The following is a 27,900-nucleotide window of genomic DNA, read 5'->3' on the forward strand; positions in this document are numbered from 1 at the left end:
TCAGGAGAGTGGTTCTTTGTACCTAGTAAGATGACAGCAATGGGATTGTCACACTGACATCCATAAAAGCACTAGGATTTGTAGAGCTTAATTTATCAGCTATGTCGAATATTTATGGATAGTGTTTGAGTGAGAGGAGGGGCCACACAGAACATGACTTGGACATGAACATGAAGTTGTATTCTTATTTCCTCTCCAAGAGTCAAGGTAATTTTCACAATTTCAGATCTGTATTTATACTTCAACAAAGCAGAGATTTTGACTTTTTAATTGCCTAAACTAACTAATGTTTTTGCCCAAAAATAATTGCACATTTGCTCAAAAATGACACATCTATGAACCACTTTTAAAAGCCATTTTTTATGTTTTCCAATGCATGGTCACACAATGTCATCCTGTTGATAGGGCTGTCGGCTCAAAATACCCTCAATGTCTCTTGCAAGGCAGTGACAAATGGCTTGTTTTGTTATTCACCCTGTAGTACTTTGAAGGTGCATTTAAGAGCCAGCAAGGGGCCTTTGCTGAATGTCATTTCTGATGTTTCCACCGAACACAACAGAGAAACTCTCTCTGTAAAACATCATCTCACAAGCAATGTCACATTTGTGTCTAGTCTGGTTATAACCCCCAAGCCAGCAGTCATTCAAAGTGGACTGGCTTGATTTTTTCACTCCATTTCGCAGTTCATGGGAATTTGGGATCAACATTCTGTTTGCAAGAGAGAGACAGAAAGTCCAGCAGTAGGAGCAGCTTAACAGCTCCACAAAGACTTGGATGTTTGGGCTAGGAGGCAGGAGATCAATGGTGTAAAATAGGAGAGAATTAACAATGGTTTCAGAGCGAGGGTAGGACGGTCTGCTTTGACCTGGTGTGTGTTGAGACAACTTCACCCTGACACCCTGATTATCTCTCCACTGGAGAGGGAGAAGGCCAAACAAGAAAGGCAATGATAAAGTTCAAGCTCCTGTGTGTCTCAAGTAGCTAAGGAAAGCTATGGGGTATTACTTGGACTTCTAAAGTTATGTTAATATTTACAGAAAAAACGTTGCTGAAAGACCTAATTGGCTTTTTTTGTCACAATGCTGCATTTTTCAATGAACTCTGGTGTCATAACTGTGTGTTTTCTAAAGATTAAATGCATTTAACTGCTCAAGTAACTCTGTAAGCTCTTCTTTCTGCTCAGTCTACTCTGATTTGCTTTCTTCCCTTTTTTCAGCTCCTTCATTAAATTAACATTGATATTCATTAACACCTGATCCACCCTGTGCGCCTGTGCATCAGGCCTGGCACTGTGCCTTCATAGGAAATCGATGGTATTTTCATTCATCCAGTTGGGAGGGTCCGTGTCTCTTTGCCTTCCACATGCACTTCCAGCAGAAGTGATTAAAAGGCTAGTAAAGGAGAGTCTACAGTGATTCTTAAGTAAAGGCTTTGACTGTGGGACTTAAGACTCCTCAAACATCTGTGTAGGGACAAGTGAGCATATTGAAGAAAAAAAAATCTGTAGAATTTGCTGTAGGAAAAAGGAGTGATTAAAAGGAGAGGTAATAATCTATCATCTCTCCTCTCTAACATTACTGAACAGCATTTGAAGGATGATGACGAGTTGGCCAATTTCCCCAAACTCCCAGCGGATGCCCTTGAAAGTGACAAATTGCCAGGTTAATTGTGTTGGGGTCATGGCCATTCAGGGGGAATGAGCCACTTTATTTGGAGCAAAAATCCATAAAGGGACTTCGTTCCCAATCTGCACTGTCTCCGTGTGGATCCAGTGAGGAATGGCCTCAGTCCTCTTGGGATAGATCCTAAACCACAACAAGCGAGCATGGTTGATATGACAGGAAGGCTAGCTCAGAAATCAAGTTAATTTCCTGCAATTAAGAGCCATGATAATAGGATTTCCAAGTCAGCTGCCTGACAGGAAAGATATATTATTTAGCTCAAACCATCCACCCCAGGGATTGGTTGCACTTATTTTTTTATCTGATATAGATGAGGCAGGGGAAATGCCCGCTGGAGAACTTGTGAGTTCCTGGAATAGCACTCATCCCTGAATCCAACCACCTGCTAACTCCCTTTCTCCTTTACAATGCACCTCTTAGCACCCTGGTGCACTTTCAGGTATCTCTTTCAAAAACCCTGAAGAGACGCCAGACAAACATTTTGATTCCACATCTTAATAAGAACATGCAAGGGTCAAAGATGAGCTATAAACGAGAGAAGAGTTTGGGATTAGCGAGCTGGTGTGAAGCACATGTTGGCGCACTGTCAGTGGTAGCCATGAGTAGAGATTTTTCTGGGCAGAGGCGAGCAAGAGGGGGTCTGTGTATCTGAAGCAGAGCCAGCTCCAGCCTCTCTGCCATGCTGAGATTAGGGGAGAAGAGGAGGCTTTCATATAACTGACTCTCCCTGTGGTATGACTGCAGAAAAGCAATGAGTGAAAGCAAGAATGTAGGAAGTCAGGCCGGCCGGCTAGATTCTGTTTGGATGGTGGAGGCAAGGGGTTTAAGGAAATAACTTGGGAACCAGTGCGGAGGAAGAAAGTAAGAGTAAGCTCTCTTTTTGTCTCTAACTGTACAAAGAGAGGTATGTATGTGGTAAGAGTGTCCTCCAGGACTCTGATAATAGGTGGTAGGGAGCTGACAGACCGTATTCTCTCCCTCCGCTCATTCCCTATCTGTGTTCCTTTCTCCCCCCTGTCTCTTTTTTGCTCACTCACCCTCTCTTGCCCTCTTTCTATTTATCTAGCTCAGTTTCTATGGGAGCAGCCAGCCAGAGGAGCCTTGAAGTCGAAGGAAAGGAGGAAGCAAAGCCAGGTGTGCAATGGAGGAACATGATGGGCCCCAAGGTTGGGCTGAGAGGTGAGGGACAGACACTGGAGTGTGTGACAAAAGGATGAGCTTCACTGCTAATGACTCCCACAGGGGAGACCAGCTGCTCGGTTTGCAACGGCTTACACATGCACAGCTACCAAGTAGGACTTGCTCTTCTGTGTGACAGAGCGAGCACATAAACACCCCAACTTTACAAGACGACATCAGGAAACACAAACAGACATGGTTATACTTATCAGTGTTTGTGTCTTTCTTTCATCCATGCTCATGCACACCAAATGCCTCCCTGAAAACAATCCTTCCCTTTGTTCTTTTTAACCTACTTTCATCCTTCAAAATTCTTGAAAATTTCAAGGAAATCCACTGTCTGAGTTAGCGCTGTCCTCAGTTTGCACTCTGGTGTCATGAGACTTGATGCAGTGTTGCTTATGAATTCAGATGTAATATTCTATTTTCTCAGCAGTTTTTGTCCGCGGATATAAAAGGGATGTTTCGGCACAATAAAGTGTAATCAATAATACATTGGACAGTCATCTGTGTGATAGCAGGAGATTTCTAACAACCTCCCCAAATGCTGGAACAAAGAGGAGCTCTGCTGAATGGCAATGCATGTGAGCCCTCTAGTGTTAAGTTGTCTGGTTTCATATAGTGGAAGGAGCCAGGGTAAAATAGCAGCAAAGAAGGTCTCAATGCCATATTCATGTATGCACATCAATGCGTTTAAATCATGAGTAGCATGTCTCACACAACCCCTGTAGAGGTTCTTTATATTTCTTAAAATGCTACACATACAGTTTGCAAATTGAAATTTCCATTATGTAGGATGAGATGGGATTTCCTTGAATGGGAACCTCAAGGCAAAAACACACATTTCCTTTCATTTATTCAGCATTCTGAGAAGGACACTTAAAATGGCATAAAGTCCTTGATGTTCAATATACAAATTACCATTCAGGTGGCATTTTCTGCTGATTTTCATGGGAGGGAAATTTCCTCCGCCATGGATGGCTTGAAAACCTTTAAAGGCCTGGACTCTATCTGGTGAATAATGTGATATTAAATAGATGTGACATTTTAAAAGAGGCTTTAAAATCCAAGCATTGATCAAATGCGGGGTGACAAGCATCATAGCTCAGTTAATGGCTTTCTCCACAAGACTTTTCAAAGGTTCACGTATGAAGTGGCGATTCATCATGGCAAGCTGCCATGGATCTCTTTATACCTGTATTTACATGAACAATAAGTGGTCCTAAATTAGCTATTTATTGTCATGTTTGTTTTGCTGCTCATAAGCAATGGCCTAACGTTTTGTGCACAAATCACCCTCGCCCTCATTTCCAAGGGTCAAAGTGATGCATCAACAATTCAAAAGTAAATGTCCTCGGTTTATTCAATAATAGTGAGCGTTTGATGGACCTGACTGGTGTGATTATTCAAAAAGGAAGCTTTTCATGGAGGTTCGTTGTGAAATATCACTTCAGCGTTACACATCTGGCCTTGGGTCCATGTATTTGTGAGTCCATGGTCCATAAAGAACTGACATGTTATACTGTGCATTAATTTCCATCTTAGCATCAGCCTTCATAAATCTTTTGGATATATTAAACACATTTTTCAAACATCTGACATGTATTTGCTATTCATGAATAAATCAAGGCGAAATCTGTGTTCCAGTAGTCATTAAGGCATTCTGGACGATGAGGAACAATATCCCTCAGCCATCGCTAGCTGTTAGCTGGTAGAGATGGACAGAATTTGTACTCCACACTTGATAAAAAGATAAATAAGTCAAATAGACAGTAAATTAAAGTAATATTCAATTAAATAAATGAATAGGTGGAAAAAAAATCTTAGTAATAGACGTTATTTCTGTAGGTGAACTACCAAGCTACATCCAACAACCTGTTAGCTTAATTAGCAATAAGACTAGCAGGGGTTTTAGCTTGAGCTGTTGCCTCTGATCAACAAAGATTACCCTGTCAATGATCCTATAGCTACCCATTCACTATACACTATGCTGCCTATTACACAAATACCAACTAAAGATAACAATGAGTTAACACTAAGGATTGATTTTCAAAATGATTTTATTGGTTTAAATTTGATTTATGTGGGGCGCCAGCGGCCTAGCGGTCTAAGCGCACCCTATATACAGAGGCTATAGTCCTCGTCGCAGAGGTTGTAGGTTCGACTACAGGCCTCGACCACTCGCTGCATGTCTTCTCCTGCTCTTTGCTCCCCATACTTCCTGTCTCACTACAGCTGTCCTATCTAATAAAGGCAGAAATGCCGAAACATTTAGAACTTGATAAAAAAAAAGGATTTATGTCTGCAGCTTAAAGAAATAGTCCCTTAGATTCAACAGTTAGTAACACTTGCATGGTAGCAGTGTTCTTATCAGCCTTGCTAGTTGAATTAACATTAATAGAAAGGTTTAAAGTCACATTTAGCATTAGCCTGCTTTATTGCAATAAATCACATTAAACTGACCATCGTCATTTATGCTGAAGTCTTAACATTGGTGTTTTTGTGTTGGCACTTTAACAGATGCAGAAAATAACAGGAGCAACTCTGTAAGGTCCTCTTCTGCATAACTTGTCTGCGGACATTTACTTTTCACTCAACCAGTCCTGTTACACTGCAGGACAACCCAAACACTGTTGTGGTTTGTTTCTGCTTCATGTTTGTTTTCTTCAATTTAGTTGATGTCTCTTCCACTTAGAGCAGAAACTAGTGAGGGATGTTGAAACACAGAAGGAGCTGTTTCCTATCTCTCATCATCTTTTCTCTGCCAGTGACTGGTCAGCCATATACCACTCATAAGTTTGATGTTCTCCAAATAGATTGAGAGTAATATGAAAAATATCCTCCATATTACAGATAAAGCTACATTGTATAAAGCTCTTACAGGAATATTACCGCCAAACCTCTTGAATCTTCTTTATTGTGCTCCTCAAACCAGTTACTTTGTCATGTTCCTATGTTTGGTCTGAACTGGAAAATACTTATTTTAGTCCTGAAACAAATTACAGCAGCTCCTTGACTTTAATGTAATTTTACCTTTTGGACATTTTAGAAATTTGATTTTAGGCCACTTACTCTAATTTTGTGACTGTTTCAAATAAATTTACCTTCAATTTTATCATCTAAATTACTGGTCCTTTTAATAATTTGAGTACATTTTATGCTCTATCTTATACACCATGTTTTTATTTTACTTTTATTACCTTTTCCACTCATGTAAGAACTTATCCCATTAGATGACATAATGGCCTTCAATCATGTTTTCTTTTTTCTCTATTTCTTTGCTGTCTGTGTTTTAAACGCTTCTGTAATTTGACTCTATATCATTGTTAAAAGAGGTTGCCACGATCTCCAGATTAAATAAAGGTTGATTGATAGATAGTGTTTACTGATGCTACTGGAACCTAATATTTTTGCAGCATTGTGAACAGAAGGAAGGGCAATCATAAACTTTTTAAATATTCCAGAACTTCTTAATGTGGTGTGATTTAATATGATGTGTATTATATGGTTGCCTTTGGCCTTGCTTTTATTGTATATGTATTGCAGATATTATTCAATGAGGATGATTTGATCTTATTCTGGTCCCATTTAGAAATGCACTTCATTAGTCTATAAAGGTTTGTGTAGCTGGGACTACATGTTGATCGTTTGCTAACCCATGCATAAGACAAATCAGTTTTTCTGTGTAGCACTGCATCATTTCAAATGTTATCTTAAATTTTTATAATAGTACATGGTTATGTTCTAAATGTGGTCTGTCATATTATCTTTTTAAATGTAACTTGTTGCTCATTGATGTCAAATAATGTTAAAATCAGAGTTCAAGCTATTCTACCATGTTGCACGCTAGAGTTGGCAGAACGTTTTACAACAAGGCTGTTTTGGCAGACATTCTTACAAATATTCTCATGAGCGTGGGAGTGCACTTGCTTATGTGCATGAAGTCATGATGGGGAGACATGAGTCCTGGCTTGAAAAGCAACCTTTAGAGGAGTGGACCCACTGAAGCCTGATCATTAATCATTGTGTAAAAGACTGTGTAAAGGTGCAGGCGTGTGCAGAACCATCCTGCAACCATACTTGTTTTTATGGGAGTGTACTGAGCTACAGCACGCACTCTTGAGTTTTTTTCTGCAGTCATTATAAATGAGTTTAAGAACAGGGAGGTAATTGATGGATTGAACAAAAGGTCAATATACAAGGGCATGCTGAGACTGTGCTGGAAAAAGACCATTTCACCTCTGAATGTCTCTGCTGTTGACATACAAATCCATCAATATGACTGACTACTAAAAAAACGTGTGACGAATTTGGCTCTCCTGTACAACATTGATGTACAGATCATTATATTTTCTAACATTAATTACATTTTTAAGATGAGGATTGGAGGCTTTTGAAATTTCATGAAATGTTAAGTCTATGAATGTAAAATGTAATGCCTTTTTTTCATCAAAAGGAAGCTTTGAATTATGTTATTTTATTTTAAAATGGCTTCTATGTGCAAGAAGGATTCATAGTATATTTTTAGATTCAGGTAATGTGGGCCCTACATATTTGTTTGCTTTTCATGTCTTGTGTTTTAGGGTTCTTGTTGGAAGTGTGTTGTGTGGGGATGAGATTTTGAGCTCCATTTGTGTTGGCAACAATCTAAAGAGCTGGCCAACTGACCACAATTAGTGGCATATCCAGGCCTCCTGCTCTGATTGGTTGGCTGGCAAATAAAACATTTTGTGTGCTCTTTGAGAGCCTAATAAGAGACACAGAGGACAACAGATGAAGCAGATTGCATGAGGGGGGAGCGGGTCGAAATGGGAGGAAATAATCCCCAACTGTGAAATCAACCATCTTTTGATAATCTGAATTTTGAAAGGAGATGCCCCGGTGCACTATATCTCCCTACAAAATGTGGAGTCTCTCATGCAGTTTTCCCAAAAAAATCACTGAACTCCACCAGCTAGTTTTTTGTCTGTCTCTCAGGATAGTTTGTATGGCCAACTGTCTTGTTGTCCTAGATGCTGCTGTGGGCCTGTGCTGCCCACATCCTCCTCTATGGAGACCGCCCTCCTCTTTGCTTCTTCAGACCACTGCTGACAGCAGGACTGAGCGCTCAGTAGATGATGAGAGAGACATAACAGGCAGCAAATCCCTAACTCCCACCAGGAAAGTCACTCTAAGATTAATGAGTGTTGTGATGTCTGCTGGCTACATGCTTGGCCATCAAAAACTTGTACCACTGGGCAAGCGATAACTTCAAGGGTACAGAGGGGGTTTGTTGAAGATTTTGGGTGGGTTTTTGAAAACTATGTATACTTTATCTTTTTCCTATTTGGATGTCGTTGAAGTCTGCGTATTGTTGTCATTTGATTTCTGTAATGCATGAACACCAGCGACAAACAGGGTTTGTCCTTGTACACTATATTTCAGCAAAAGCCTAACACAGGGCAGATGGGGTAAAGAAATAATGAGCAGGCTGAGATTGCTGGGCTGTCATCGATCGATGTTGCTGGTTTATTTCTTTCCCTGAAACAATCGCAAAGACATGACTTTTCTCTTTTTTTGTTCTTCTGCTTTCATAAGAAAACTGCCTCATTAGGCATCTAGGCAAAAGAAACACATTTCCTTTTCACAGGGAGTCAACCGACAGACAAGTCTGTGGCAGGAAATGAAATAAACATGGAAGGAGTGGCAGCAGTGAGTGGCTGAGCTGACATTTACTGTCATTAGAGTTTGTAGTGCCGAATGCATTTCTGTCATCCTTTCACACGCAATTTTTGTCTCTTCCTCCACCCTGATCCTTCACGTTCAACTCTACATGCCGCATGCAGATGCCTGTGACCTTTAGCTTTCCTCTATGAAATAAAATGATGGAAAAAAGGAAACTCATAGGCGAAAACAGGTGCAGCAAAAACCAAGCTGGGACCAGATGTCACCATTTCTTAATGTAGCCAAAGAAGGTAGAAACATTTCACTTAGTATATGAACATTTCTGTCATGAAGTCTGGCAATATTACCTGATAGTTTACTTAATGTTGGCTCATGAGCATGAAAACAGATTCAAAATAAACTCTTAATGAATATCTGCATAACTGGTGAACCTGAGCTCCTCCTTATGTACATGAGTGTGCCCTCTTACTCACCTGCTTGCTGTTAATCAGCATATTTGGGACACACTGGGAACCCTTTCGCTCTCATCCAGACACATAAAGAGTTCCCCTCCATCAAGGGCATAATGGTGCGATTGGTCGGCCGATAATGTTGCTGTGAGCCACAGGTCGGCCGGCCCCGCGCCAGAGCAGAACAGCCTCTCTCATGGCCCATTACTGTCTGCTTAATGACCACACTGATGACCAAAACTCTGCAGCAGGCTGTCCTCACTCTACCTGTCTAAAACAACATTTCACTCTTGGGGCAGATACAAAATGGTGGATATGGTTTTCTGGTTTGGTTGACTTCAACAGAAAAGAGAGAATCTTTAGTAAAACATATTCAGATTAAAATACAGGGTAGGGATATTACTGTCTTCATGACAATTGTGAGCAGAAGCTGGTTCTGTTGCTATTCCAGTTTTGTAATACCCGTCTCTCCTTGGTAAACCAAGGTGAAGTCAGTGGGATAGTGGCTTTGTTTTTCAAGTTTTTGCTGTCCAGAGTGGCAAGATTTAATTGGAGTCAGTGAAGTACGCAGCACCCTAAATTTCACATACTCTGGAGAAATACTAGAGTGAATAGAGCAAATGTTTGTGATAAAACATGAACTCAATTTGAAGAAAGTTTCATATAAGATGAAAAAGTATTGGCTGAATTGAAACCTATCTTAATGTCAATGAACTGTGTCAGGTAATCGTATCAGTGGTACAGATTACAACAGTTATACATTATTCTTCAAGCAGTTTACTGGCTAATAACACACTAATTCAGATCAAATAATCAAATTCTGATCATTCTGATAGCCCTGTCAGTAAATGTGTCTCTGGGTCTCCTTGTAGACAAGTATAAAACATTTTCATTCTAAAGATGCTTTAGGCCATAGATAGAATAAGTGGTTAATTAATTCCAGGCACAGAAACCACTTAGTTTGGTTTGGTCAAGGTAAAACCTTAATTTATGCTCTAATGGAGTGTATTGTTGAAGTTAAGGTTCTTCCTTATGGCTAGAGGTCATTCTGCACTTTGACTTCACCACATGCTAATTTTTTTAATCAGACTGTGTAAAGCATGAATGTTGTCTCTGCGATATTTCTGAAGAAACATTATGAATTCCATGATGGCAGTCAACATATTGTATATACCATCTCTATTCTAACCATAACTTTCAACCAAACTAGATACTGGCTAAGAAGTGATGACGCGGGTCTTAAGTTTCATTACAAACAGCCACACTCCAACCTGTCAGTCTTGCTAAATTAATGCTAGAGCTGTCAAACGATTATTTAAAAAAAAAATCATGATTAATCCTATAATTTCGATAGTTAATCCCAAGTTTAAAAAAAACAATTTTACGGTTTCTTAGTTCATATTAACAATGGAATGCAATTCTTGTCTTGATATAAGAATCAAATGATCTTGGTTACAATGCTGGCTCTTGAAGCCAATTCATAAGTGCAGTCATTAAGTGCAACATTTCAAGCAGACCCTCATCCTCGATGACGTTTATCGGCCTGCAATCTGAAGCCACCCATTTAACTATCGTGTTAAAAGTTTGTTGCTTGAAGAATTGTCCAGGTGTCTCCTTAGCAAACTATCTGATGTAGCCTGCCATTGGTGAGGGGGAGGAGGGCACTCTACATCAAGCAAGTGGTATTTGAGACTCAATATACTATGTTTGTAACTTAATTTACAGCTAACATTTAATACTAACAACTTCCCACAGGATGTGCCGATGGTCATTATCACAGTACCATTGTTCTGTAATTGCTTGTTAAAAAGAAATTAGTGGCATTAAGAGGAATTTGCGTTAACGCGTGATTATCACATTAACTTTGACAGCCCTAGATTAAAATTAAATTCGTACAAATCACCCACAGCACAGTTTTTAGGAATAAAGAAATTAGCCAGAGAGCAAAACTGTATCTTTTTTTAAACCAGGCTGTAAACACGGTTTATGCTGCTGGAAAAGATAGATGTGTTTTAACATGGAGACCTAATGAGCATTCCTGAGCTATATGAGCTTGCCTCAAGTGGAAACACAAGGTACTGCAGGTTTTGCACCTCTGTTATTAACACAGGAGATTGAATGTACTCTGAAAAGTTTTTCACTGCTTATGAAACAGACTAAGAATAAGCTCAAAGCCTCTACATGAACAAGATCTGTTGTGAGTAATGTATTTGACAGAAATGTAAATGGTATAGGAGCTCCCCTTTGTCCACAGGGGGCACTAAAATCAGCACAAAATAAGAGTGTTATTCTGTACCAGAACAAGATGGCGCCTCTTCATTGAATAGGCTTTCCTGGTTATATCCGCGTCACTTGACTTCCTTCTTTGCTCGGTTCCTCACAAAGTCAATACGGCAACTGGAGGGCCCTGTCACATGAATAGGTTTTTTAGAGTCTGGACTGATGCTGTTTTTCCTTCCTGGGAGGGTATTTTCTCCAATCTCCACACAGGCAGACATTTTAACACCACGCTATATGTCACTTCCACTCCTGCCTCACTGACAAGATGTCCCAGAGACATCAATGTCATTCTGCTGGCTGTCTTGATGTGTGTGTGCTGGATTACAGAAACTGCTCTGATCTCTTGACGGGCGCAGCTTCACGCTGTCTTAAAGGCAATTACGGACGCACAATTACATTTACGCCTGATGGGAGCTTGCTGTGCATGTTGATAAGACGTGTGCATTGCCGGACTATGTATCCACAGATATGGTAGAGGTGAATAATGTTAGAGAATGATATTCTCTGAGCACAGTCCTCATGTCTGATGAGGCAACGGAATTCAGACATGTTGAGAGCAGAATGGTTTTCAGCCTGAGGGGCTGACTGAGGCACAAAGGATGTTGATGCAAGCATGTTTTTCCCACAAAACTGAATTCAGTTTTGTGCTGTATTTCAAACCCTGAAGTCATATTTTCAAGTATAAACAGCTGAATCATACACTTTTTAAACCAGTGTTAGAATTTCTTTCAGTTAAATGTTGCAGTGTGACTTTCATTTGCTCTCTTTGTAACAGTTGCTTGTTGGATTTTCAGTTCAATGTCATGCACTGGAGTTGCAGTTCTGTATTTTCTGCAGATAATGTTCCAAATAATTCTAAAGATACAGGAATATATTGGCAAAGGTATGTTCATGTGTTGAAGTGTATGATGAGTAGAAGGTAAGCCTTGAATATATTGCCACCTACTAAAGGGAAGCCCTGCAGGAAAGGTTGGGGAACTACTGACCAATGTGTTCTTAACATGGAAACATATTTTTACAGTGTGTGTGAACATAGGCTCGCACGTACACTGAGTGAACTGAGGCAGTTTGCAACTTGAGTTTTTAGCTGCATGACTGATTTTGAACTCAGACTGAATTTCAGCTCCACTTCATGTCATTTGCCACGCAGTGTTCAGGAGGGCACAAGAACTGATCACTGTTCGATCAGCTGCTCCTGACTGAACCAATTTCTGGCTCAAATTTTGGTTTGCCGAAAGTGTACTCTTGTACAGTGAAACCGGAGGAGATTTCCCCAAATTCAGGGTTTGTTTTTTTTCCTGATTGTGCCTGCAAAAAATAAGATATAAACACTATTGAACTTAATTGAACATTATCAATGCTCTGTCCCGATGTAACTCACAAAGCATGAACACAAAGGTCATGCCTGACAAACGTCAGACCATACAGCGTGAGCACATCCTGTGAGCTTTGCACAGTGTGAGATGACACTCCACTGCGACATTCATGCAATCATCCAGCAATGTCCAGCCTGAGCTTTTAGTCATCTCTCAAATATACGGATTTATGTCTGTCTCCCTCATATGACAGGGATGCAACAGTGAAGGAATCCTCATATATAAGTACATTTTTGTTCTTTCTTGAACTATTTCCAATTTTCCTCACTTTTTATCTCTCCATTCCCCCCTCCCTCATTCTTAGACCGTAATGATATGCAGCCATGTTGTACGGTGACTGGAAAATGACGGATGATCTCTCTGAATGAGTAATACAATCAGAGCTGTGGGGCATTGAAGTGGGAAGAGAGAGAGATAGAGGGGGGGAGAGGAATAGATCAGCTGGAGATACGGGACTGAATGTGGGTATCTTAATTTAGTGGGCCATAATTAAAAATCTGTTTGCCAGTTTTTTCTCTCCCTACTCTGCGGTCCCGCCTCCCCTTGACAATTAAAGATTTAATCACCATCTGCAAAATAGGGGGCTGGGAAAGTGTGTCCGACCCAAACTCAAAATGCAAGATGATACAGCTGAGGGACAACTTTCATAGATTTTGGACACTGTTCATTTACTGCCCTATCTCATCCAAATATGAATTTGTTTACTGACAAAATTACTTGTGTAATGAACCGCTGGTAGCAGACATTTGTGACGGCTTATTCTATTTTAATTTGGTTACTTTCTAGATCATAAGAACAAGATCTCAGAATTAGGAAACCGTGAAAAAAAATCAAGTACATATTTCAGGAAATAACACCTAAACCTGTCATTCATAGTTGGATTCAGAACGAGAAATAAAATGATGGCACTCCACAGAGAGTTAAGTCATAAAAGCCTGACATCATTCTAAATTTAAAGTTTGCTGCAGCACATTTCTCTGTCCAAAAAAAACAATCTGTACACAAGCAAAAACAAGGAGATTATCAAATATGCTTGTGTAGTGTGTGTTGGGAACGCTGTGTTCCACATCCAGCCCCAAGTTTAGTTTTTTCAGTTTTCTGAAAACATGTAGACACTGAGAGAAAACCTTAAAACACAACAACACACAAACAGCCTATCTACACTTTTAAGTTTTTAACCTCCTGTGTATCTCTTCAGACTATTATCATGTATTTGAACTGAAGCATTCTCATCTCAAAACAAAAAAATAACAATTTAATCTGCCGAGTAGAAAAGACAGACTTGTCCAGTCTAAATACGTCTGAATCTCAAGTTCTAGTTCCAATATAATAAACCTCCTGTGGTGTGTGCGTGTATGTGTATGTGTCTGTGTGTGTGTGTGTGTGTCTGTGTGTGTGTGTGTGTTGGCACATGTGATTTAATCTTTTTTTGTTAATTATATTTCTTAAGAGGAAATAGCTCTCTCAGTCAAGCATGTTCAACAACTCATCTGAAAATGTTTGAATCGGTATTTACCCTCAGAATCTAATGTTTTTCCTCTTGGCAGTGCTTACATATGAATGCTAAGAAACCCTCAAGAAGATTAAAAGACTGGAAGTATGAGATAAGGCAAAATACTCCACTTATGCTTTGTGAAAGCAGCACTTTTGGTTCAAATGAGAGCTATTTGGGGAGTCTGGGACCTATGTTTTATTCTGCAGGGCTCTACGAGAAGAACTATAGATTTAACAGACAAAATCCAGTCTGCAGTCTACCTTGATTTTATTGATTTCTTTGACTCCCTTTATAAACCTGGAGCAAGCTAAGAAGCAAGTTTTGCTTCCAAACACAGTCATTGTATTTTCTGTTGAACTGCTTTACTTTTATTTTGCCCCCTGTCACCTTTTTTTTTCATGCATATCCTTATGTTTTGTTTCTGAAGTGGACTGATCCTGAAATAACTGAACAACTATCTGATGGATTGCCAAAGGAAAAAAAGAATTCCTTGCCTCAACAAGATACGCCCAACCAACACTGATGATACCTGAGCTACCGGCACCACTGTGAGTTTAACATTTATATGATTATTAAAGCTGCTTCTGTGAATTTCTTCTAATTGTTGTACAGGTTGCTGTAGTCCCTGAAGTATGTATTTGGTGGTCCCAAGGTTCTACCACCAGGGGTGGCTTGAAAACTGATTGGCCAGCCTAAAATCCAGAACAATAATTGGGACAACTCTTAAAGCACAAGCCTTAAAGACAGAGAAGAACTGGAGACCAGTAAGGACTTATGAATTTGCAATATTTTGGAAATTTCACAAGTCTCCAGAACTATTTAGTGAGGCATCACCCAGATATCCAACACTGTTGATACTTTATTATTTTATCATTTATTTATTTAAAGGGACAGTGCATATTAATGACAATTTCAGCATAGCATCCATTTAAGTATGCCAGAGTTAGCCATAAGACTCATTTCCATCTGTAGTCCCCGCCAGGTCAAAACAGAGTGTTGATAAAGACGATAAAGATAAATCACAGATGGAAACAATACATGGTAGCATTAAAATGAAAACAACAATACATCAAAAGAGCATCAGATATACAAAAAAGTACAAATAAGTGCTTAAATTGCTGGCTTCAAAGGCCTTTTTAATATATCCAAACCATGACAATGTATGTGTTACTGATATGTAAACTTTTGAGTGAAGTGGCCATTCCAAATCTGTATGCAGAAGTGAAACACAGTGTTGAGACGACAAAGCCCAAGGCTTGAATTGACAGTGCATTGTGCATCAGTGTACAATGATCAATTAATCTCTTGCACCAGAACTTGAAATTACTGACATGCAGGGCTGTAACAATTAACACTGTAAATAAACCGTATGTCTGAGTTTTACTTTTCTACAACATATTATTGTTGCTTAACTGAATAGAGTGGGTGTAACAGCATCAACGTCATGAGGATGTATTATCAATATTGAATTAAACTGAATCCAGCTGGAAATTCAATCAAATATGGACTTTGTGAATCCATATTGATTCAGGTAATCAGGGGTGATGCAAGCCCTAATCTTGATGGGTGTTATACTTCCATGGAATATTTTTGCTGGCTGAGGATGAATGATAAAAACTTAATTTAAAAATATTAAGGTCAATACTTCTATTCGGTCTTTATTGCATGTGTTCTTATAGAGAACTGGCACAGCTGTTTATTACTGCTGGTATTATTGCACCTTTGTAATATTTGGGGGATTATTTTCTAAATATTCACCCTATTTTCAGCTTTCATGCAACATAAAGCATCAACCCTGCAGCTGCTTTTGTATATCAATATTACAATGTGTTCTCTATTTGGTGCAATGTATAACATATTCTGAACTGACATAGAAAAATGTCATGCATGCTAATGGGGGCCTCTGCACATTGGCAAAGAAGCTCATTGGAATGTTTGAATGCACTGGATAAGCTCCTCTCCACAAAACACTAATTAAGACACAAGCTTGGCACAGTGTTGCATTGTTGGGAAATAAGCTGCATTTTTTTCACCATACAGGATAGTGAATGAGCAACCAAGAGAATCATAAAGGTAATAGGAGCAAAGGTGCCAGTGTATTTTTTATTATGACAGTTGAAGAAATCAATATGTTCACTCAATATTTGCCCTGACCTATTTAGATTCTTGTAGTCTAGGACAAACGAAATCCCTCTGTACAAGCTGACTTTATCTCAGACTTACCACAGTCTGTAATTAAGTCACAAAGTAGAACTGTCTGAAGTTATCTGTTGGGACAAGGTGGGTAGGGAAACTTTGAGACGGTGGCATATCATGAATTACAACTCAGTCTATTTCCTTGCCAGCTCTTATCAGGTTCAGATACCTTCTCTAAAGGGGAGCTTTAGTTTTGTGAATCAGGCCAGTGCTTAATGGAATTGATGGCTCTGTATCAACTTTGGCCCAGCAGAGGAGGGCGGATTGGAACTGGTTAGACGCTGTGCCAAATAACCACATAGTCCCTTAAACCATTATGACAAAGGTGGCTGGTGTCAGTTATGGAGTTAAGTGAATAAATTATGTGATTGGTGACCCTTTGGCATATTGTTTCACTAGAGTATTACAGATCTAACTGTGACCTGTATAAATTCGGACTGTAACCATTGTGACAAAACACTGCTTTGTTAACAGCTTTATTTAAGCCATAATTTTAGCATTTAAGGTGTAGCCACACTGGTTTTCTGGAACTACAAGAGAACAAATTTGGAAGAGAGGGGGCACTGTAGAGGAGTAAGGGATTGGAAAACACCATGCTACTGAAGCTGAACAATCTGTTGCTAATCAACTCACTAATGAGTGAGCAAGTTTAACATTGTGTTTTCCACAGAATGTGGAAGTACCAATGGAAGCAAGTTTTAGACCAACAAGCAATCTGAGAAACGCAGTGTAAACGCTAAGTGCAGTTGTTTGTTCTTGTAAAATTGTAAGTACATCATTCAGTTTGTATAAAACAGCTTGGATAGCTTCTTCAGCCATATTCGCTGTTTACAATGTTGATTATCCCTCCATTGATTCTGACACTTGCTAATTTTTGCAAACATGCAAGGAATTGTGTTGGCTGGGTTGACAGTGACTGCCAGGATTGTTTTCTCCTCCACCATTGCTGTTGACAAAGTTGATGTCAGCTCAGTTCTACATTTTGACAGTGAGGGAGAGGTGACATTACATAGTGCTGGCGTGTGGCCCTCGCACAAGCACCGCCTGATGTGCACCACTGCCTGATGTACGCCACCGCCTGATGCACTGCAGGTGTTGCTGTGCTGCACTTTATGAGGCCTAGGCTGAAACTGTGAGCATACTACTATATAGGTGAGTTCAGGCTGGGTCCATGATGAATCATGTCAAATTTGGAAGAGATTGGATATTGTATGTTAAGGTCAGTACCATGTATTTCCTGTGGGTGGCGCTATGGCTGTAGTAGATAAATGAGCCCATAGGTGTGTTGAGGGGTGGACCCTGATCATGCGTATGCAATTTGAAACAGTTTGAACACTGTATGAAGGAGCTATAAATGTTTCCTCTTTAATGGCGAGACATCAAATTTTTAGGCGTCGCCAGAGACACACCCTTCAATGACAGGTCACAGTCTGACCCCCTGATGCTTTATGAAGGTGTGAAGGCCGTCTCTGAGCACATTTGAAATAAATACACTCAAAACAGGAGAACCATTTCACCATAAAGTAAGTCATGTGGCTTCCTGTTGCCAGTAGGGGGCCCTATAAGATATAGGTGAATATTTGCATACAGACCCATCAAGCCTGGGACAGTAATCATACATGTAAGGGTTGGTCCTGATCTAACATTGTATGTAAGAGATATTAAGGTTTTAATAACCTAAAAGATTTAGCACAGTGTCCAAAACAGTGAAAACCCTGATGGGCGCAGCAGGTATACCTCAAATGTCTGCACTTCCTGAATATAAGAGCCCCAAGATATATAAATGGGATGAATTTGGGACAAATTTTGGTGAGTTCTGGGCCACGTTGAGGCATGTAAATTTGGCTTTGATGCTGTGGAAGAATCCTAGCGATCCTGAGCGATACAACAGGGCCTCACCGCCACTAGCTGTCAGTGCTCGAGCCATTAATAGGTACTACTAACACACAAAATGCTTTTAGTGGACACAGGCCCTTATATGCATAATAGTATTGAAACAGTATAAAGATTTACCTCACAATTAGTTTTGAAATTAGCTATCAGGATCTCATACATTTTTCATACCAGTCTGTAAACATTTAGAATTAGGCTGTGAAGTCTGGCTTTTGAGATGGGGCACACTGGAAGGCTAAGCCATTGACTTACCTTAAGTGCCATCTTTAAAGGGCAACTCAAGGAACTGCAATTTTGGGAACTACACCTTTATTTTTCAGTGATGTTGGTTGCAAATTATTTTATGTGTGTAATGTTTCAAGACAGACTTAAATGGCACAGTCAAAAATGTATCTACTTTGGGGGATGCAATAATGAAACTAAGAGAGAGTCGGCTATACTAGTTCAAAGTTACGTTGTCAGCTATTGTGACCTGCTCGCAGCAGTCTAACAAGACAGCATAGCTTTTAGCCCTCTGCTAAGAGCAGGGGTGAAAGGGATCTGGTACAAAGAGGCAGATTGCATCCCCAGCACAGCCACTGTCAGGGGTCCCTCTAATACCTTGCATAAAACTCTCATGCATTTTTTATTTGGTTTACCGGGTAACATAGTAAAAAAAAAACAAGCCTCATCACTCTGAGTGAGGCTTGTTTCCGCTGAGAGCCTGAGGATAGGCTTCCAGTAGCACTATGCTGCCAAGACGAATGAGGAGCAGTCAGGAAACATGATGAAGAACGATTAGAGGAGGCTTTGCTTGAGGAACATTGTCTTTCAAAAAACAATATGAGTTTAGGAGGAAAATAATTACATTCATGGAACAAACTGGTGGCACTGGGGAGGTTTAGTTTTAGTTCTAACAGAATACCTAGCTTAAGGTATTCAGTCTGTTTCTTTCACTCCTTCAGGAGCACCTTCTTCTGCTTAAACATGATGAAATCCTTTGCTGTGCGCATAAATTATGTAAAGATGTGTAACAAAGAATTTACCACAGACTTTGCATTTAGTCCAAGGAATTTGACGAAATTTCCCAACAAGAAAATATACCAATCAAGATTAATCATACATTGGAGATTAAATATATCCATATATCTAAATAAAAGGGATTAATTTGATAGTTCTAATCTTAAGAAAAAATATTAGACTTTTTAATAATTGACTTAATTGACTATGCCGCTTAACCTCGATATTTGAAACTCTACTTCTTTGACAGTCTAAAATTAACTTAAACACTTAATCAGACCCAACTATTGGCAGCTGCAAACGGTATAAAGCTCTAAAAAGCTTTAAAACATTTTCTCATATTGAATTTTCCAGAAAAGTACTGTAGACAGTGGAGTTCCAGTGGTTCACTCCCCAGCAGCAGTGTAAGCACATCTGGTCCACAGTGCAGGAGGTGAATGTATGCAGATAAATCAATATATAAAATGATTAGGAGAGGTCATTGCACAGAAGCATAAAAACAACTCGTATTTAAATGTACATTACCATTATTGACTGGAGATGAGTTGAAACACTTAAAAGCACAAGCAGTCACATAAAAACATTTTTTTTCTCATAAACTTTTGTAATAGCCTTGCACTATAAAACGTTTGTTACAGCAGTAACATAATAAAACTGAGTTATTTAACTTGTCGCTAAAATAGCTGTTATTTATGCTCCACTTTAAATTATACTGTAATTACATTGTTGTGTTTGTTTATTCCCTAGTGAACAAAAGCTGTTGGATTCAGAGCTGAACACAGATTTAAATCAGGAAACTGATTTCATTCAGCCTCACGCTTTGTGTGGAATGATATCTTACTCATTACTGTTCTGATGGTCTCCTCTGGCCCTGTCTGTCTTATCAGCTTTGAAAAATGAAACTATAGTCACATTCTTTTATTCTACTTTAACAGCATGCATGATGCAAAAAAAAGGAACAAATCAGTGCTCTATCTCATGTCAAGGCTTTATGATGATGAGTTTTCATTCTTTGAACCCCATTCTATTTCAGTTGAAGTTCTTGCACACTACAGTGGCTGGGTTTTGTTGATGCTTCTCTACATGTGAGATAAACTTGTGTCTCATAGTGAAGTCGACGATGTATGAGGTTATTCACAATGCACAGCCAGTATTCAGTGGCGCATTGGGTCTAGGCCTATTCATGTACCAAGACAGTTTTATCCACAAAGACATAATATAAACACATAGTTTCCTAATCTTCTGTTTCCTTAACTTTCCTCTAAACTTCTATCTTAAAATCTGAAACATACACACACTCACAGATCTATAATTTAAGGGCTGGCTCAAAGTAGAGGCAATTCAGGCAGTCTTTTAGAGGCAGATTTGTTGGGAACTCTAAAGTTTTTGTGTTGCCCCAAATGAGATGTTAAATGTAAACATACAGCTTTACTGTTCACCTCTCCCCCTGCTTTTCTCACATTTACCGCTCCCTCACTTCAGATAGCTAGACAGATTACACCAGGAGCACAGGAGAGATGAAGAGGTCCAAGGGGGAAAAACAGAACTAAAACTATTCTCCCAAAGAAGAATAAAAAGGTTAGGAAAAGCATTAAAATAGATGCTATCAATTTCCAGGGTAGGATCCTTCAGATTCAGAACAAAATCAGGGGGTCTCCTAGAAAGGGGGTTAAGAATATAACCACTATATCATGATTATTGATCAGTAACCTTTACTGTAATTTTGACCTTCTCTATGTGTCATTCACAACCCTAATAAAGAGCAAAAAAGGTAAAGATGCTGTGAGGATTTTAATAAAAAGAAATTTGATGATGTGCAAATTATTTAAAACCATTATTTGAAAGACAACAGTACAAAGACATCATATCAAAATTTGATCCAGCAACAGGTTTCAAAACAGGTGGCATGTTTACCATTGTTTATCACCTTTTTTTTATTTTTTTAAAAACACTCTGTAAACTGTCAGGAACCAAGGACACCAGTTCCTGGAGTTTTTGAAAGTGAAATGTTGTTCCATTCTTGCCTGCTGTAGGATTTCAGCTGCTAAAGGATCTCCTTTGTAGTATTTTTTGTTTCATGTGCCAAATGTTTTCAGTGGGGGACAAGTTGGGACTGTGAGCAGGTCAGCTTGACACCTGGACTCTTCTACTACTGAACCATGCTAATGCAATATATGAAATATGTGGTTTGGTATTGTCTTTCTGAAATATTCAAGGTCTTACCTGAAAAGGATAATGTCTGGATGGCAGCACATGTTCCAAAACCCGTCTTGTTCAGCATGACCTTGCCATACCCATTCATATCACCAATTATTTGGGAGATCCTCCAGGGAGATCCTCCAGGTTTTTGGTTGTTGTTTTTTTTAGCACCGGTACAGGGGTTGAGCTCAGCCTTTGTCAACTTTAATAGTTGTTAGGTACAGACTCACTGTCTGTGATTAATTTGCCAAGAGTTGCACCACACACCTCTGCTGATTGGCTGTTGCATGTTGATCCATCCTGGGCTGCGTCACTATATATCACAGCATGCTTTATGCAGTGAAGCTGCCACTGCAATACCCAATGCTTGGGGCAAATTTCTGATCATGTGCAATGGATGATGGTGATGGTTATAATTTAGCTAGTACTATCATCTGGGTAAAACACTGTGAAACAAAATACCTGTCGCTGTGTTTTACACTGGTATACTGGGCCTGCTGGCGTATAGGATGCTGCCCACTTTGTAGATTTTTTGAAAAGTTATTAAAAGTGTGTCTCATACATCTTTTGTTTATTGCTAAAAGTGAAGTTGTAAATTATTTCTGTGGATGTGAAGCAATTTATTGTAAGGGGCAACACATCTGGTTGCAAGTGCCAGAAGTAAACAAAGGAAACAAGAACTTCAGTGCTTTTGCCTACATTTGACACCATACCTGTTGAATCATTGGTAGCAGACTATTGCGTGCTTACTTCAGGTGCATTACGCCTCCTGTCATTCACAAGGTTGGTATGTGAAGGACAAATAAGGTCATGTCAGTCTGATCTTGATCCCAAATGTCAGCTACTTAATGTCACACACCTTACTATGTCACGTCCACAGTTGGATTTTTAAGCATGAATATATCATGGAAGCACTTTACTTTGTTAACCATAGGTGTCGGAAATAATACGTCAGTAAAATGAGGAGTAAATCTGCTATGAAAATAAGTGTTTGAGCAGTTAAACAAACCTCACAGACTCCTATGTGCATCCTCAACAAGTCAATGCAGAATGAAAAATTAAACGCAAGCACTTAAGCAACCTGTGTAAAACAAGGACTTTCAGTACAAGTCATTAAGCTTTCAGATTATGCTGAAGATTGCTAATAAGTAGTCTAGCTCATGCAGATCACATGGCCCAGCCCACTGTGAATGCGTGGACGCCTCAGTACTTATGTGGGATAAGCCACTTTTTGGTCAGGGCATTAGTTATTTAATGATCAAGTCAAATATACGCCATAATAGAATGAAATAAAGATGAATGCACTTACTGTGAGAGGCAAGTTGTACTGAAAGCCTCTTTCTCTTTTTCAAGGGGAGCAGAGTCATGCTGTGCAGCACTAGACCTACTAGTGCATGAGGAGATGGATATTGTCAAGTCTCCCCTCATAACTCTCATGAAAGGCCAAATGAAAGAGGTGACCAAGCAGTATAGCAGGAGTGCAGTCAACAAGATAACGTTTCAAATGGACAAGGATTGCTTTTGTTTGGGAGCCTTAAGGCGTAGCAGCTAGGCCTGAGTTGAGTGTGTCAACCCCTGACTCCACTGAAACTGAGATTTGTACATGCATTGGAGTGGACACGCACACTGAATGCCCTGCATCTTTGTTTGTTACAGTGAAATAGTACTTCATGACCTATGACATCAAAAGTAAACTACAACACAAACAGTCACACAAGGACCATAAAAGTACTCAGACAGTAGCTGTACTCCTTGTTTCCTGTAGCAAGGTTATTGTTTACTGTTTATGTGTTTGTCATAACTTTACATAAATATATCAGCCCCATTTTTGTAAAACTTGGTGAACTTTGCGCCTGGGTAAAAGAGGGAACATCTACACATTTACAGCAGCTCTGGATTATAATTGCAACCAAATTGTGCACCCATGATTTTGGAAAGAATCCTAACAGTTATACTGTGGTTATACTCTGCAGTGGAAATGAACACATTATACTGGGGTATGATAGTTGGATTAGTCCAGGGGATTATTGAGACATAATTTTGAAGTGGCATAACTTAAAATGTTGCAGATCAAAAACATCAACAAAAAACAGTATTTTTAGACAAAAACATCCTAGTTCTGTGAGTTATGTGCAGTTATTCGGTGTCCATGAATTGTCATTTTTTTCTCCTGACACATATCCATACACATAATGACAGTTCCCAGCTTCAGTCATACCCATGGGCTACCAGCATGCCTTGCTGTTGAATATACCCTTTTAGTGTATAGTATGACCTTCTTTGGTGGGCCTGGCTTAGCTTGAAGTAAACAATCCTCTACATGCACTAACAAGTACATGCTAGCAAGTTATTTTTGGCTAGTTTTTCAACAAACATGGAACATACTATAGGTCCCTTTATATAGCACAAAAGGTCACTTACTGTCCGGGACCAACTGTTGCTTAAATAAGTTATATTTGTTCAACTTGGGGTTTAATGAATGGGCTTAATGTTGTGACAAAATTGGAAAAAGAAGGAAGATATTCAAGGGGAAAATGAGAAAGAATCAGAGTTTCTGGTGAGTTATAGGATGAGCTGCTGACAAAAGTACAGACTTCATCAGATACGGTCACTGAACCTGTTGCTAGCTACCATGAAGCCTACATACTGTTGATAGTTTGGCTAGAAGGAAGAAGAAAAGAAAGATGATGTGTTCGTTTTTAATTTAAAAGAAACTCAAATATGTTTTTGTCTAATCAGTGGTTTTATGACCACACACATAAAAGACTTAGTCAAGTCTTATTTATTTATTTAGCACATTTAAAAACTCACGTTGACCAAAGTGCTGTACTTAAAAATACTGGATAAAGTATGAGATTAAAAATAGAATTAAGAACCAAGATAAAACCAAGAATGTTATGATAAATGATATGCTTGACAATGCGGTATACAGTACGACACAGGGTGAACTTCGATTGAAGACCATCAAGAAGAGATGGATCTGTAGTAGAGACTGGCAAATGTCAAGTAACTGAGCAGACCTCATATAGACTGTTCAAAGCTTAGGAGCAAACACCACAAAGGCTCAATCTCCTCTGGTTTTAAGTCTTGATGTTGACCTCTGTGGCCTAAATGGAGTGTGGTAGTTCAAGAGATCACTGAGATAAGAAGGTGGCAATTAATTTAATGCCTTCAAAGCAATCAACACAATTTTAAAACCAGTCCTAAAATAGAGAGGAAGCCAATAAAGAGGAGCTTAAATCTGTGTAATGTTGTCATACCTTTTTCTCACAGCTAGCAGACATGCAGCAGTATTTTGCATAAGCTTGTGATGCTTCAAAGACAACCGATCCAAAACAAAAATTGAGAATTACAGTAATCCAGCCTTGATGTGATGAAGGCATGGATCATTTTCTAAGTCATACGGACACAGATAGTTCTTAGCTGAAAATAGTGGGTTTTAACTACAGAGGAGATGTGTTTATCAGATTTGAATGAACTGTCAAAAATCTCCCCAACATTATGATGAATTGACATTTGTAAGCATCGAGAATGCACTGAGAAGCACCAGAGGGTGAGGTTGTCCAAAAAAAAAAAAGTGTTATTTTCATTGAGATTTGAAAAATTCAAGTCCATCCAAGTTTTGACATCTTAGAGACAGTTCAGCAGTAGTTGCATTGCAATCATTCGGGAAAAAAAATCTACAGATTTTGATTTTAGGGGAAGATACAGTCCCCTCCAAAAGTATTGGAACAGTGAGGCCAATTCCCTTATTTTTTGCTGTAGACTGGAACATTTGGGTTTGACACCAAAAGATGAACAGAGACAAGCGATCAACATTTCAGCTTTTATTTACATCTGGATCTGATACACAACTTAGAAGATAGCATTATTTGTAAAGGAACACCACATTTTTAGGTGAGCAAAACTATTGGAACACGTATGGGACAGGTATGTCTTGTTGCCCAGGTGTGTCCTATTACGTTGATTATTCAAACAAAAAATAGCGCTGAATGTCTATGCCCAGTTTCAGATTTGGGTTTTGCCTGTGCAGACTGCAATTATAGTCAGAGGTGTAACCAACATGAAAACCAGAGAGCTGTCTATGGGTGAAAAAGAAGCAATTGTGAAGCTGAAAGAAGATGGAAAATCAATCAGAGCCATTGCACAAACATTGTCCATAGCCAGTACAACTATTTTCGAATGTTCTGAAGAAGAAAGAAACCACTGGTGTACTAAGTAACAGACATCGAACGGGGAGACCAAGGAAAACACCAGCAGTTGACGACAGTAACATCGTGAGAGCTGTAAACAAAGACCCTAAAACAACTGTTGGTGACATCAGCAACAACCTCCAGAGGGCAGGAGTGAAGGTATCAGTATCTACTGTTCGCAGGAGACTTCATGAACAAAAGTACAGAGGCTACACTAGAATATGCAAACCACTCATTAGCAAAAAGAAAAGGAAGGCCAGACTAGATTTTGCCAAAAAGTACAGAGATGAGCCCTAAACATTCTGGGAAAAAGTTTTATGGACTGATGAGACAAAGATTAACCTTTACCAAAGTGATGGAAAGGCTCACGTTTGGAGAAAGGAAGGATTTGCTCATGATCCCAAACATACAAGCTCATCTGTGAAACATGGTGGAGGCAATGCCATGGCTCGGGCTTGCATGGCGTCTTCTGGGACGGGATCATTAATCTTCATTGATGATGTAACACATGATGGCAGCAGCAAAATCGGCAGTCTACAGAAACCTTTTGTCTGCCATTTTAAAGAAAGATGCAACCAAACTGATTGGGAGATTCTTCAACATGCAGCAAGATAATGACCACAAACAAACTGCAAAAACAACAAAGGAGTTCATCTGGGGCAAGAAGTGGAAGCTTTTAGACTGGCCAAGTCAATCTCCAGACTTAAATCCTATAGAGCATGCATTTTACCTGCTAAAGAGGAGACCGAAGGGAGTAACCCTCAAAACAAACAGCAACTGAAAGAGGCTGTGGTGAAAGCCTGGAAAAGCATCACAAAAGAAGAATGCAAAAGTTTGGTGATGTCAATGGGTCACAGGCTTGATGCAGTTATTGCAAGCAAATGATTTGCAACAAGATATTAAGTCTTTATTTTATGTGTATCTGTTCCAATAGTCACCTAAAAATGTGGTGTTCCTTTACGAATAATGCTATGTTCTAAGTTGTGTATCAGATCCAGATGTAAATACCTCTAAATAAAAGCTGTAATGTTGATCTCTTGTCTCATGTTCATCCTTTGGAGTCAAACCCAAATGTTTCCAGTCTACAGCAAAAATAAGGGAATTTGCCTCACTGTTCTAATTCTTTTGGAGGGGACTGTAGATCTGGCTATCAATGGCATAGCTATGAAAAGGAATGAAAATGTAGCTTAATGGCACCATGTACAGTGAAAAAGAAGATTAGGCCCGAAATGGAGCACCAGTGTGCCTAAGAAACAAGGCAACTAGAGCAACTAGAAGGGCTGTAGATAACAAGCATTATCTTCTATGTTTGTCAATTGAAATGTGAGTGCTCAGTAACCCAAAATGAAGTCTAGGGTTTTTCTAGATAGTCATTAAAGTACTTCACATCAAATTTAGACTTGTTGTCACTGGGTTGGTTGGTCCAACAGGAGACACTTTCTCACCCACTCTCTCTTTCTCCCTCCAGGCTTGAGTTTCAAAAACTGGGCTAACCTCAAAGTAGTGGGTGTCTTGCCACACAACACAACATGGAGAGAGGGTCTGATCAGCTTTCAAACAGGGAACTCTGCTTCACCACAGGGTTGGTGCTGCCATCTTAGAGCAGGGGTATGTTGCCAAGGCTTGGGTTGGCAGATAGAGAGCTGCCCTGAGTACACTGAGTTGTTGCCGTGTTGTTTTTTTGCTGTTGACTCCTATCTCATTTCTCGTTTCAGGCAAACATTGGAACTTGACAGTGTGGGCGAATGAACCTGCAAATGATACCTACAGGGGTTTGGACTGGAATATTGTCAATCAGAGTGAATGAGAAGGAGAGAAGCTATGGGGTGTTGTGTATGTGCTTGTGCAGAACACATCTCCATGCCTGTGCTAGTGTGTCTTTTGATATATTATGCATAGGGTGTATACTGCCCATGTCTCCGTCTCTGCACTTGTGCATGTTGATCCATGCAATAAACATAAGGTGTATTCATCCGTCAGGTATAAAATATGAAGTATCTAATTGAGGAGCCCAACAGGTAAAGGAGAGGAGAGGCATAGCTCCAGCATCCTGACCTGAAATGATCTGTTGTCTCCTGTTGGGGTTTCATTTCATGGTTAAATGTGAAGTTAATGGCTGGTCTTACATGACAGTGGCTTCAGTGTCTTTGACTTAAGCCTCAATTTGTCCCTGTGGCTCTAAAAGAATACAGCCTTCTCTTAACAGCAGAACAACAACGGCGTGCTTATATAAAGGTTTGTTTTAGTACACTCACTTCACAATAAAAAAAATGACTGACCTGCTTTAAACTCATA

The 27,900-nt window shown here is 39.4% G+C and overlaps 1 long non-coding RNA gene across 1 annotated transcript; it reads left to right on the forward strand.

The window, feature by feature from the left end:
• On the forward strand, positions 1–27,900 carry LOC117827963. Its single transcript, XR_004634305.1, has 5 exons — positions 1–207; positions 2,749–2,861; positions 14,553–14,673; positions 27,074–27,213; positions 27,321–27,900. It is a non-coding gene; the product is annotated as an uncharacterized LOC117827963 (long non-coding RNA).

Source organism: Notolabrus celidotus, chromosome 16, assembly GCF_009762535.1.
Source record: "Notolabrus celidotus isolate fNotCel1 chromosome 16, fNotCel1.pri, whole genome shotgun sequence".
In the NCBI taxonomy this organism is placed as follows: domain Eukaryota; kingdom Metazoa; phylum Chordata; class Actinopteri; order Labriformes; family Labridae; genus Notolabrus; species Notolabrus celidotus.